This window comes from Neolamprologus brichardi, chromosome 23, assembly GCF_056152115.1.
Source record: "Neolamprologus brichardi isolate AB-2024 chromosome 23, ASM5615211v1, whole genome shotgun sequence".
Classification (NCBI taxonomy): Eukaryota; Metazoa; Chordata; class Actinopteri; order Cichliformes; family Cichlidae; genus Neolamprologus; species Neolamprologus brichardi.
In genome coordinates this window covers 41,194,016-41,207,191 of record NC_142125.1, presented here as the reverse complement: position 1 = coordinate 41,207,191, position 13,176 = coordinate 41,194,016, and positions in this window count along the sequence as shown.

Sequence of the window (13,176 nt, the reverse complement as noted above, 5' to 3'; positions counted from 1 at the left end):
AGTAACTAATGGACACACGGTTACTGGATGTGACTTGTCTGTGGCCACAAATAGGGCGGCAGTTTTTAAACAGCTGGATGGATTGCATGTAAATTTGCACAAGACGTTAACAGTCCTCAGTTAAGGCGGGAGAGCCTTAATGGACCAACCATTGCAATAGCATGCAGGAAGAGATAACGGTCTATAAGTCACAGGTCTGTCGGCCAGAAATCTGTGCTTCATATCCTGTTCAGAGCATTTTGTTTTGCACTTTGTTTTTACTTTCACTTTAACTTGCTGGTTAAATGAAGACCCCACAAATTTCACTAAAGGTCATTATACACAGCGTGCTGCCAAAGAGCAATGCAAGACTCACAATTTTTCCGATCTGAACTTGTCGTGTGACGTGTACGCACACAAAACGTGTTGTGCTTTATGGAAAATTCATCCTTAAAAAAACACACTGAAAAAATATACAGTTGACATCAAGCAGTGACGAGCTGGTCCAAGAGACGTTCTGGATTCATGCAATTCTCAGCAGCAGACAGCACACAGGGAGAACTTCATACATGATCCAGGAGCTGGCTTTCCTACATATTTCAGGATGTCATTGGAAACAATGGGGAGTGACACCAATCACAGACAAGATGCGAGAGGCAAGGCTCTGATGGTACGGCCATGTTGTCCGTAGCGATAAAAATTCCATCGCAAAGACAGCCCAGCAATTAGATCTGGATGGAAACAGGCCACAAGGAAGACCAAAAAAGCGCTGGATGGACCGAATCAAGGATGATATGAAGGCTGTGAATGTTAAACCAGAAGACGCCCTTGATAGGAAGAAGTGGAGGAAGGCATGCAAGATAGCGGACCCTGCGTCGCAGGATATAAACCGCTAGGAAGAAGAAGAAGTGGGGCAGTTTGAACCACATCGGAGGAGGCAGAGAAATGATTTCAGAGAGCTGATTGACCCAGAGCAGCATTTAGTTGTGTGTCTGGAGTAAAATAGGATTATTTTGGTATACACTCAGTACTGGTACCCATTTTACGCTACAGCACCTGTTGCCTGATGCAGTGGTCTGATTGGTCGGGTCTATTTATTTGCACATAAAAATACAGCTTGATCCAAAAAACCCACAAATACTCAAATTCGTCCAGTGAAATCACACGGTCAGTACGAGTGGCTGCATTAAGACTAGTTGAGTCAGAAAACTAATTTTAATATAATATTGGTGCCCCCCCCCCCCCCCCCCCCAAAAACATAAAAATTGTGCATCGTGTGGTTTAAAAGATTTTCCCTTCACAACATTGCACGTTGAAAACTGATGCCGTTCTAAGCGAGATGGCGCGAGGTCATTTACAAGCATCTGCATGTGGCAAATTGAGTAAAAGCTGTCTCAACACGCTGTACAGTGGCACCAACTCTCATCAGCGAGACACCAACAGCTTTGACAAAACATCGATATTTGGCATCCTGGAAATGAGTTTACGTTCCCTGTTATGACACCAGCATCTGCTGCACAGCAAGATGAGCTCTTATTCCCCCAAAATCCAGATCCAATGTCCCCCATAGCAGGTAACAAAGAAACAAAGAGCCACGTATTACTGCAGCACCTTCACCGAGATCTGCAGGTACAGGTCGGTTTTCCACTGAGCCGACTGAGTCAAACACTGGGTCTGCTGTGGATTTCCATGGCAACTACCCACCCAGGAGCTACATATTCTGTTGCTAGTGGGGCGAGTTGTGCCTGCAGTGGCTCTCACGTTAACACCTGATTGTTATCATTAATAATATCTGCTGTCTTCAGCTGTTACTGCTGCGGAGGGGGCTGAACAGGAAAAACACACATGTGAGCGTCATGATTATGGTTTCCTGTCCAAAGCGTATCTCTGTCATTGTTGTGTGCTGGCTTTACCTCCAGAAGTAAAAACACATACATGAAGACAATGGCTAATATAGAGCATGTGTTCCTTCTCTGCTTCTGCGACTTAAAGCTCACTGAATGCAATCACTCCCCACAGCATGTGGTGGTGTTGAGGCTACCAGGCTAGCTCATAGTATGTGACTCCAGAGAGTAATCTAATACAGCTAGCAAAGTGCCCGGGGACTCCCACATGGTCATATGGATGAAACTAAAGCCGATGGAATCCTGAAAACAAATGAGAAGAATATGAAAACTTTATTGATTTATTTGATTTTCTGGCCGTGCTCGTAACAGTAAACCAAACGACACAGCATTCACACATGAAATCAAATGAGACTTTATTTTCTTAGCTGGTTATAATGTGGAGAAAATGTCCTTAAATTAGCGATCTGCAGGGAGGCGACAGAATTACTCTTGTGATGATGTTTTTATGAGACAATGAGTGCTGGATTTTGTTACCCAGTAAAACAAATCACCAAATGGGATGATGATACGTGGCTTTGTCTGGACGATGCACTAATGGTCAACTTAATATTTTATTAATAAAGATTAGACTAGGAAAATGGTTTCTTTTTTTAAAAGGGCTTCTTGCATTTTTCATAGCGGGGTGGGCGTGGTCTACTGTGGGATGTTTTGTCATCAAGGGCTGCACATTTACAACCCAACATGGCTCAACCACAGAAATTAAGAAGAAATCAAAGAAAAAAGAAGTGTTATTGATAGGAACAAAGAGATGTACATGACACCGTCCTGCACTGCTATGCTGCAATTTTGAATGCACGGTAACAATCGATGTAAAATCAAAAACACTGCATGCTCGTTGGCTAACAAATTATGAATGAAACGTTGTTCGCCAGTGAGGACCATGATAATCCTGGAACTAGAGATGAGGCCCATAATATCATCAGGAAGCTTTTTACTGAGCACACAGAGTAAGAGAGCCGAGGGCTGTATCCCAATTCAGGGTCTGCAGCCTTAAAGGCCGCATTTTAAGGCCGATTACGTCACAGCGACGCGACGAAGGCTGTCCCAATTCAAAGGCTGCTCGAAATGCAGTGGTTTTAAAGCCTTTACTTGAAAATATACGCCGTTCAATAGCTGAGCTTAATCTTACAGAGAATGATCAAAGCTCATGTAGAAACAAACAAACAAATGAACAAAAGATTTTCTCCTTCATTTCTGTCAAACAAAGCTGTATGAAACGTTTCCAGCTGTTAGTATCATGGTTACTAGGCAACCTGGGCAGCGCAACGGAGGCTAGACCGTCCCATTTCACAAGCCTCGCACTTCCGGCCTTAGTGGTCTTTAAGTACACGGCCCTTGAGGATCGTTGAGGCTGCGTACTTTAAGGCTGCAGACCCTGAATTGGGATACAGCCAAGGACCTTTTCCTCATAGGCTTTCTTTACAACCAGAAGTAACCAGAGGAGTCGCCCTCTGTTGGCCAATAAAAAGAATGCAGGTGTGAGGTACGTCTGTGGTGGCTTCGTCAGTCTTTAAGCTCTCTCTATGCAATGGTAATATTTCTGTTTGGGCCTTGGTAGATAAAACAGGCTTTTCTCTGTTAGGCCCCAGTGACACAGGCTTAGAAACTAGCTTGGCAACCATTTGGCAACCGGTGGTTGTTTATTCTCTGACTGGTTGGTGAGTGGTCACTAACAGTGGTTGTGAAAGCATTGCTAGGGACTGGTCAGTGACTCCCCCAGTAACCACCAGTTGTTAGAGAAAAGTCTGTATTCCATGACCAGTTGGCAAGTGTTTGCTGGAGGTTGTTAGATTAGTCATAAAGAGGTGTATAGTGCTGCACCTCCTTGTGATTTCTTTTGATGCCTGCAGATTGGACGCCAGTAGTTTGCATGCATTCTGGAAACACTCGCAAACTAGCCAAGCAGAAGCAAAACTGTGAAAAGTGCCACGCAAACTGGAAGACGGGGAGCATTTGCCTTCAGCCGGGCACCATTTAAAATGCGTCAGTTGCGATGATAATGCATGTTTACTTTGATGGTAAATGCCCCGTGTTTCTGGTTTCACTATGGCTTGGCAAGAAGTGGCGAGTGATTTGCAGAAAAGTTGACAAACTACAGCAGAACAAAGGAATCACAAGGAGGTTTTTGGTACTGCACCATCTTTGTGACTGATTGTACCTACTGACAGCCAGGCACAACTGTCAAAATGGTCACTGAATACACATTTTTCCTCTAGCCCTTAGCTGTCCAAGATATCAGCTTAGAACATAACAACATACGTAGCTCCTCACTAGGAAAACCGTGCTACTGGAAATGTAATCAGGTTTTGTTTTTGTCCGTATGAGGAGGCTGTGTTGGGGTATCGTGCTGGAAGGTGCTTTTTCGTCGACACTGCAGTGATTAGTGGACTCCATTTTTAAGGTAGTGATAGTTGGCACAGTTTACTGTTTCAGTAAACTGTGCAGCTCAGCGGAAGAGAGAAACTAAGGCAGGGCACACCCTTCAGATTTTCCTGGAAAATTAACCCCGAGTCTGTGACTAGAAATCAGTTTACAGACATTTTTAAGGAACAGAGTGCTCAGATGGTCTGTTCTGTCTGTGCTACTCCCGAAAGTTACTCCTATACAAGGACGCCTACATAAAATGTTCTTTTGAAATATTTCAAGCAGGCGTCAAAACCTTTTTTTTTTTTTTTTTTTTTTTACCAGTCATGTCCTCTTTGTGCAATGTGTTTACAGATAAGTGATGTTCTGCATCCGGGTTTATAGGAAAGCAGGAACTAACTTTTTTATAGCATTTTTCTGAACAAAGACACAGAGTGTTGTAAAAAAAAAGTCTAGTAAAACACACATGACACTGTAAAAAGAGCACACATGTTCTCTTCCCCATAAAGCCAGAGTTAGCGCTTTTGTTGCACAAAATCATAATTACATCAGAGCCCATGGATTGGTAACAGACCGTTAAACAGTTGTACTTCACCCTAATTACACCATCACACTGATGCATAAAAGCACAGCCACACTGAGTGGGCGTGGGCCCATATTACAGAGTGCAGCAGGCAGCTCTGCCTGTCTATAGCTTGGGTTGATTATTCCAGACATGCTCTATTAGCCTGGCCCCAGGTGGGGCCTCGATCAATGGTGTCTAAATGATGTTGACGCTCTCCATTGCTTGTGAATGCATTAGCCCTAGCATTGTAGAGAATCAATGTGGCTGCACAGGCAGTGGAGCTCAGTGCAGCACATCAGAGTGTCAAACTGACTCACTGTGACTTTATGAGGCCCTCCTGTAAATATCATTTCTCATGTGACAACCACAAGTGAGTGTGAATAAAAGCTGGTCCTGCAGGTTACATATAGCCGTGCATGCATGTGTGAGTGCATGCATGTGTGAGTGCATGCATGTGTGAGTGCATGCATGCGACGAACACATGATCGCATGATGAGATGTGTTGGTGAGTCACCTTGGTGCACTTGTGAAGTGTAAACAGGGAGAAGCTCTCAGCGACTGCTCTCCTGAGGGCTTACACAGTGCGACAGCCGTGACATTTCCTCAGAGCGCAGAGGCTGCGCCTGCCACGCTGCAGACGCAACACTTCCTCCCTCGCCACGGGCACAGATCTGGGGCACTCTCTGCATCTCCTCTTCCTCCTCCCTGAAGCAGACACCTGACACTTTTGGTTTCTCTTTTGCAAAAGAGCACAGAGAAATGTTCTGCATTTGATAACTGTGACTCGGTCACAAAATTTTCAATTTACATAAAAATGTTGCAATTTTTACTGTCTCTAACTTTTTAAACCTAAGGAATGCATTTGCAGCAAAAGGGCACATCTGAAATAATCCCTGAACCCTGATGAAATTTGAAACGACACCGACCGTGGCACCCTGAGACTCTCCGAGGCCAAGCTCATCGCTAGGAGAATGTTGATCATCAGCGTTAATTACCCTCTTAATCCCAGAAGAGATCTGCTTAATTACTGGCCCTTTGCAACTAACAAGCTTTACATGTCATGCCCTTATTTGGGTTTTATTAATCAGCAAGAGACCAACATGAAGCAGCACAGCACAGGAGGCTCAGGAAACCACCTTTCGAAGAAAGAAAGCATCTGCCTGGCTTCACATGCAGACTGTACACAAGCTTTGGAGCTTGATGGCTGTTGCTGAAATCAAATATTCCTTAAGGGTGAAAAAGAACAAGTTTGTGCAACCATGTTTGAAGACAAACATGTTTTATACATGAGCGAACAGCTATTCCTGCCAGTATGATGAGTCACAGAAAAAAGGGGAAATGATGGGAACGACAGCAATCATTTTTACCCAACATTATTACTGGTATTTGTGCAGGACTCCCTGCTGACCACCACATATGTGATCCATCTGTGTACAAGGGTTGATTGCAAAATTGTGTCACTTTTAGTGCAACTATTTTTAGAGCTTTTCTAGAAGTACTATCCTGACCACTTGTGTCCTCTACGATACTTGTTGGATGCATAGGATGTATAAACCAGTGTGATATGACTCAGTGCTTAGTCAAGCCTCAAGATGAGCATTTTATACTTTGCCAGCTGGTGTTTTGAAATCAGATGTGTTGCGGGAAAGGCGGATAAGGTTCCTAAAAGATTGACAGTACACACATTCACAAAGTTTACACAAAATAACCCAACAGTAACCAGACTTTAAATCATATTTGTAGAAATCAGAAGTTTTCAAAAGCTTGGCAAAAAAGGTTCGTCTTCAGCTTAAGATAAGATCACTAAATCTTCTTGGATCTGGAAACCATCTTTCATACTTTCTACGGTTGGATCTCTCCTCTGTGAAATTAGCAACCCTCCACCTTTAGTCAGCCTCAGTCTTAGGGGTTTGCACCAGAAACCACCTTTTAATTACTTGGTCACCCATAATTAGCATAAAATGATGGCGGCTTGTCTGCAAACATTCAACATTTAGTCTCTGAGTGGTAGTGAAACTGGAAAAAGTGCAAAGCAAACCAGAAACAGAGAAGTAAATGTAAATGTGCCTTTGCACTCCAGCTAACATGTTAAAAAAAGTGCAGGTTTCACTACAACTTGGAGAGTAGTTGGCAAGTGTTTGCAGACAAGTTGCCATCTTCCATGCAAACTACAGGTGACTGTGGCAGCCTGTTAGCAACCAAAACAAGTAGGTTTTCAGTACTAATTTCAACTTGCCACCACTGTGAACCACTTGCCAACTAGCTGGAGAATGCACATTTGTCTCTTGTGACCAGTAGTTGCCCAGTGTAACTGGGCCCTTGTTCACGTTACTCTACAACACCACACGTCCACAATAATGGCCAAGTTAATGTCATGTGATTAACGGTGTGTGATTCCAAAACCTAAACACACCCAGACGCCTTTTGCAACCAAAGAAATGCCCCCTGCTGGCCATTAAGAAGAATGCAGCCTTAAGGCACTAACGCACAGGTGTCGAACTCCAGGCCTCGAGGGCCGGTGTCCTGCAGGTTTTATGTGTGTCCTTGATCCAACACAGCTGATTCAAATGGGTAAATGACCTCCTCAACATGTCCTGAAGTTCTCCAGAGGCCTGATAATGAACTCATCATGTGATTCAGGTGTGTTGACCCAAGGTGAGATCTGAAACCTGCACGACACCGGCCCTCGAGGCCTGGAGTTCAACACCCCTGCACTAACGCATTGGCTCCATTTTAAAGACAAGTGTGCACTTTATCCATCTTTTATGTGGTCTCTGGTTCGATCTCTTCTGTGAGTGTTACAAGGACTAAAATCTAGCAAGTGCGACTAACGCCAAGTAAAGTGTTGGTGTAGCCAACAAACCCATGTGCCAGCACACCTGAAACCAGCTAGGGCTTTTGATTTTTATCTGTAGATGTTTGACTTGGAAGTCTTTTGTTGCCTTGAGCCATTATCTTAAGACCCAGATAAGCCTTGGAAAAAAAAGAGAGAGCGATTAGATAAGTTTCCTCAAGCACTGCCACCTGTGTACGCCTCCACCTAAAACATCTGGAGATCAAACCTATTTATTGTTAAATTCTTCTCTCGCTCCAGCTGAGCATGATGCTGAAATGCCCGAGGACTCCGTTTTCAGCCCACAGTGTTTGTGTGGCACAAATGCTGATTGGTGATTCAGTTTTAGAAAGGCACGCTGCAGCTTTTCACACTGTCCTGACTCAAACTGTGGGCGACTGAATAAAGCTACTCTTCTCCTGCTGTAATTAAGAGAAGTTCCTGGGCTTTTGCCTCATGCTGCCACTTACACATTAAACCTGGCATGAATGGTATCTCTCAGTAGAGGTGCCAGTGTTGGTCAATGTGTGCCCGTGTTATCAGGGTGGGGCTGCACTGATAATTTAATCTGTCTGGGCCTGTGTGTGTGTCTCGTTCAATCTTGCAACAGTACATCTCAGTTGTTCTTGCCTGAAGGAACGTTTATTATTGTGCACATGAGTACAGGAGAGGGATGAATAATATGCCGTTCATTAACTTTGTTTTGACGCTTCAAGGTTTATGGCATGCTCATATTGCTCTCCTCGACATAGCATTCAAGACGGCCTAACCCACTTCAAGGCGTCTCTCAGGCCTCCTCCGGGTGTTACATCATATGGAGCGTGTGACATGAGACTTGCAGAGTTGCTCAAACAATGTTGCTCAAAGGCTGTATTGTGCAACACCCAGCCAGGGTCTGAAATTCACACAAACGATCGATCTCAATATGTTTTAATCGAGGGCTCTCTCACGCAGACTCTGATTGAATCTCAGGGTGATAGCACCAGCTCCACACCTCTAATCCACTTAACGTATCTTGCAGTTGCTTGTCACAGTGTTTCGTTTTTATTTCCCTTTCTGAGGTCATTTAAGTGGTGATAACAGCTGCTGGTATTGCAGTGAGTCACTCTGGGCCAAGGTCGCCATTAAGCCGTGTCAACAACAGCAAGGCCCAGCATACTTGACGTACAAGGTAAGACAACAAGGAAGCTGGAGCCCTGCCATCATCCAAGAGAGTGCAAATCCAAAGATTAGCCCAGGTGTAAAAACTAATATTTATGGCTTGATGGTTGAAAGATATGTTCTCGTGACGTTCATAATCTTTTAATGCAAGTGTCAGATTACATTATGATTTAAATTGCCATTTATTTTGTTTTGAAATATCTAACTAAAACCCCGGCTGTGTATCAATCTCCACTGAAAATAGCTCCTAAAAGATTCTTTGTTTACTGCTGTTTGACTGACGGCCAGTGTTTCAGAGGCGGTTTCAGCTTTTTTCGTTTTTGTTTTGTCAATGCCAAACGATATATCTGTATTCATAAACAGCCACCAGCTAACATAGGAACATAAATATGACATAGGACATATTAAAAGAGTGAGATGAGAAAAGAAAACAATTATTTGTTTGAAAAAATAACCGCAGAGAGTAAAACTTGTTCCATGTTTTGTGAATCTGAGGTCAGCTTCTTTTCCCGTCAACCACTGTCAAGGACGCCGACACAGACGCAGGCTACACAAAACCTACCAGCTTCTGCGGCATCTAAGGAATTTTGATGCCGCAGCACACCACATGTTGTTTTGTCTAAACGAGGTCAACGCTCATGCTGGCAAAACACAATTGTTATTGCTAACAAATAGGTTAGTGAACATAGCCCATTGTCGCCTCCCCTGTGAGGATAATGTTAACATCTGAAACCTCAAGAACTAAATAAATAGTTTGTGCCTTGAGGGAGAAAACAGTGTGGTTTCCTAAGACATTAGAAACAAATCTCCAGGATTGGTGCCTGACCTTTGACCCCTGCTTTGGTTCCCAACATGGATCAACTGAGTATGAGATTCATTATCATTTCAGCAGTTTACAAAACTGGATTTTGTACGTCAACCAAACCCGCAGGCCGGCTTGCAGCCAAGATGTGCACAACTTCCTTGGCCTCCTGAATGTCCCAGCATGCCTTTCAGCGTGTGGTTGAATAAGGTCTTTTGTGTGTCTGAAAAGAGAAGTTTGGCTACACTTCCTTTCAGTAATGACTTGTGCTCACTGCTTTTAGTTGGAAAGTTTCAGAGTAAGTTAATGTGATATATGAAACTGTACAAAAAAAAGTTTCACCAATTTAAAATGTCAAAATTTATTTAAAGCAGAAGTTTATACCATTTTCACATGTTGTAGTCATGCCATATGAACTAAAAAAACAACCCTTCCCTACTCATGTCATGTTTAAATACGTTCAGCAGACAGACAGCTGATCATTTCTACATTTCTATGAACTCTTTCAGGCATCCATGTTTAAACTATTGTGCTAATTCAGCTATTTATCCAATGTTTAGCTGCTAACATCAATTTAGCAACCAATTCCACTGACTTATGTTGAGCTAACAGTTTTATTTTTACTGTTTGCTAACAATGTCAGCTGTTAAATCCTATTTTAAGATGTTAACACAAACTATTACCTGACAGTTTATCACTTTTCATTAATCATTTTCACTATCCATTGTAGTTCAACTCTTTGTTATGTTTAGCAAATAGTTCTGTTCATACTGTTAGTAATAACTTCATGTATTAGCCATAAATTAGCAAGTTATGGTCAGGTTAACAACAGAAGATGACACGTGGCACTGTTTCATTTCATTAACAAAAATTAAACCAAAATGCAAATGCAGTCATATGAAAAGCTAAGTGCACCCTTAATGCTACCATAAGAGTTAAGATGGGAAGTTGCAACCAGATATTGCCAATGAAGTGAAATTGATCAACTCATCAGCAGGTGTGAAGACCTTTACAGTTTTGGTAGTTCATGGTAACACAATGCCAAAGAGGCAAGACTTGAGGATCAGCGTTATGGAAGCATCTGTTTGAAGGGTTATAAGGGCATTTTCAAATAATTTGAAGTAAACCATTCTACAGTCAGCAAGATTATTCACAAGTAGAAAGGATTCAAGACAGTTACCATTCTTTCCTTGAGTGGACCCCAAGGTCAGACCATGCAGTGCTCAGAGAAACTGCAAAACCCCAAAGAACATCTCTGACTCTACACGACTCATTTAGCATGTTATATGTCAAATTTCATGACAGTAAAGTTGGAAAAAGACTGAGCAAATATGGACTGTTTGGCAGAGTTTCCAGGAGAAAGCCTCTTCTGACTAAAAAGAACATGGCAGCATGGCATATGTCTGCAAAGCTCCATCTGAACAAAACCTCTGGAACAACGTCCTTTGGACAGATGAGACCAAAGTGGAGATGTTTGGCTGTAAAACATAGCACCACATTTGCACCACCACAAACACATATAACTGTGAGCACAGTGGTGGAGGCATGATGACTTGGGGTTGTTTTGCAGCCACAGGCCCTTGGCGCCTTGCAGTTATTGAGCAGACCATGAGCTACTCTGTATACCAGAGTATTCAAGAGTCAAATGTAAGGCCAGCTGACAGCTAAAGGTTGGTCCAAACTGGGTGATGCAACAGGACAATGATCCTAAGCACAGCAACAAACCTGCAAAAAAACTGCTGAAAAAGAAAAAAACCAATGTGCTGCAATGGGCTAGTCAAATTCCAGACCTCAGTCCAGTTAAAATATTGTGGTAGGACCAAAGAAAGATGGGCCAAAGGTCCACAATGATGTGAGAGACTTCATGTTTTTGCTGCTAAAGGAGCATCTAGAACAGACTTGGCCAACTCCAGGCCTCGAGGGCCGGTGTCCTTCAGGTTTTAGATCTTACCCTGGATCTATACACCTGAATCAAATGATTAGCTCATTACCAGGCTTCTGAAGAACTTCAAGACATGTTGAGGAGGTAATTTTGGCCATTTAAATCAGCTGCGATGGATCAAGGACACATCTAAAACCTGCAGGACACGGGCCCTCGAGGCCTGGGTTTATACACCACTGATCTAGAAGCTACAGAATAATGGGACGACTTAGTTATGAAGAATTATTGACACACTAATAGATTTTCAAAACATTTTATATCAGTGGATATGCCAGTCTACCATTGTGTCCCAATCCCATGTGGTTTGAGTCACACTGTCAAAATCTTGCAGCCTGTCTGTTTAATCTTCACTGCAAACTATTAAATATATCTCACCTAATGGGTTTAACTAGAGAGCTTTAGTGCTCCTCTCATTAGAGCCTGTTGTGAAAATGAAATCAATCTAAACAAAGGGGTAACTAATATGGAAACTGATGGTTGGGGAAATGACTGTATTCTCTCTTTCACTTCTGATACAAAATGCTGCTTGTAAACTCTAGGAACCAGGGAGGAAACAATGGACATTTAAGGTCATCTATTTTTTGCTGTTTTATCACAATAAAAACTGCAGACTACAGTCAAACCTCTTTTATTGTCAGATAAAGTAGCTCCAGTCACAGACTTAGCAGACTGAGTCACTGATATCGTGCAAGCAATGTAGGTCAACATCCAATCAATAAAGATAATGACACTTATTTACTTACAGTGTGTACGTCATAATCTCAATCATAAAAATACAGCCAGTTACTGTTGTTGAGGCCTGGGAGATTATATCTCTGTTTGTGTGCACAAACCAACACGTCAGTGTTGTCCTCATGCTTACAACAAAAGTTCAAAGTATGAGAGCTGTTCGTGTGGAGCGGTGAAGTGTTCTGTTATGTTGAGTTTTGCAGGTTCCCTCTCGACCCACTGGAGTACCTGTGCTGGTGCTTCTGCACAAGGAAGTCAAGGAGCTGATTGCTCTTCCTGTTTTTGGGTTCAAGGCTTGGACCAGGCAGCACTCTTTTCTGCCAAGTTTCCACCAAAGGTGAGGCCACATTGTTCTGAGGTCTGAATTAGTGAATTATAAAGGTTTATGGCCAGAACACTTGTTTATAGTAGCAGATATTTCCAATGAAAACAAGTCATTAGGCACAACTTGAAAACAAACAATGAGCCATGAAGGGGCTCGTAAGGATCTCTGATTTTTGGGGTACTGCTTCGAAATCTAAATCGCCCAAAATGCTTGCTTTAAAGATTTTAGCTGTTGTTGGGTGAATAGAATCCCAGATGCTTGAGTGCCCCTTGGTTTTAGCAGGGATAAACAGCTGGCCCCCGTGTCTTTGTTGTCCGTTCAAGCCCCCTCCTTGCATTCAGACGTGTGCCTGCACCCCCCTCCGTCCACTCCACCTCCAACGTCGTAAGTTCGACTGGACCCCTGCCCAGACGAGCACCGACTCACCCTCTTTGTCTGCAGATCTGGCGCATGAGCGGCTCTGGCAACTGGCACGGTGGGCCGAGTTCCAAACGCCACCCACGCCCCTATTGTTCCCCGTGCCCTTTTTTTTACCCCCTAAAAAAGTCCCTGCTCTCAAGCGTAGGCAT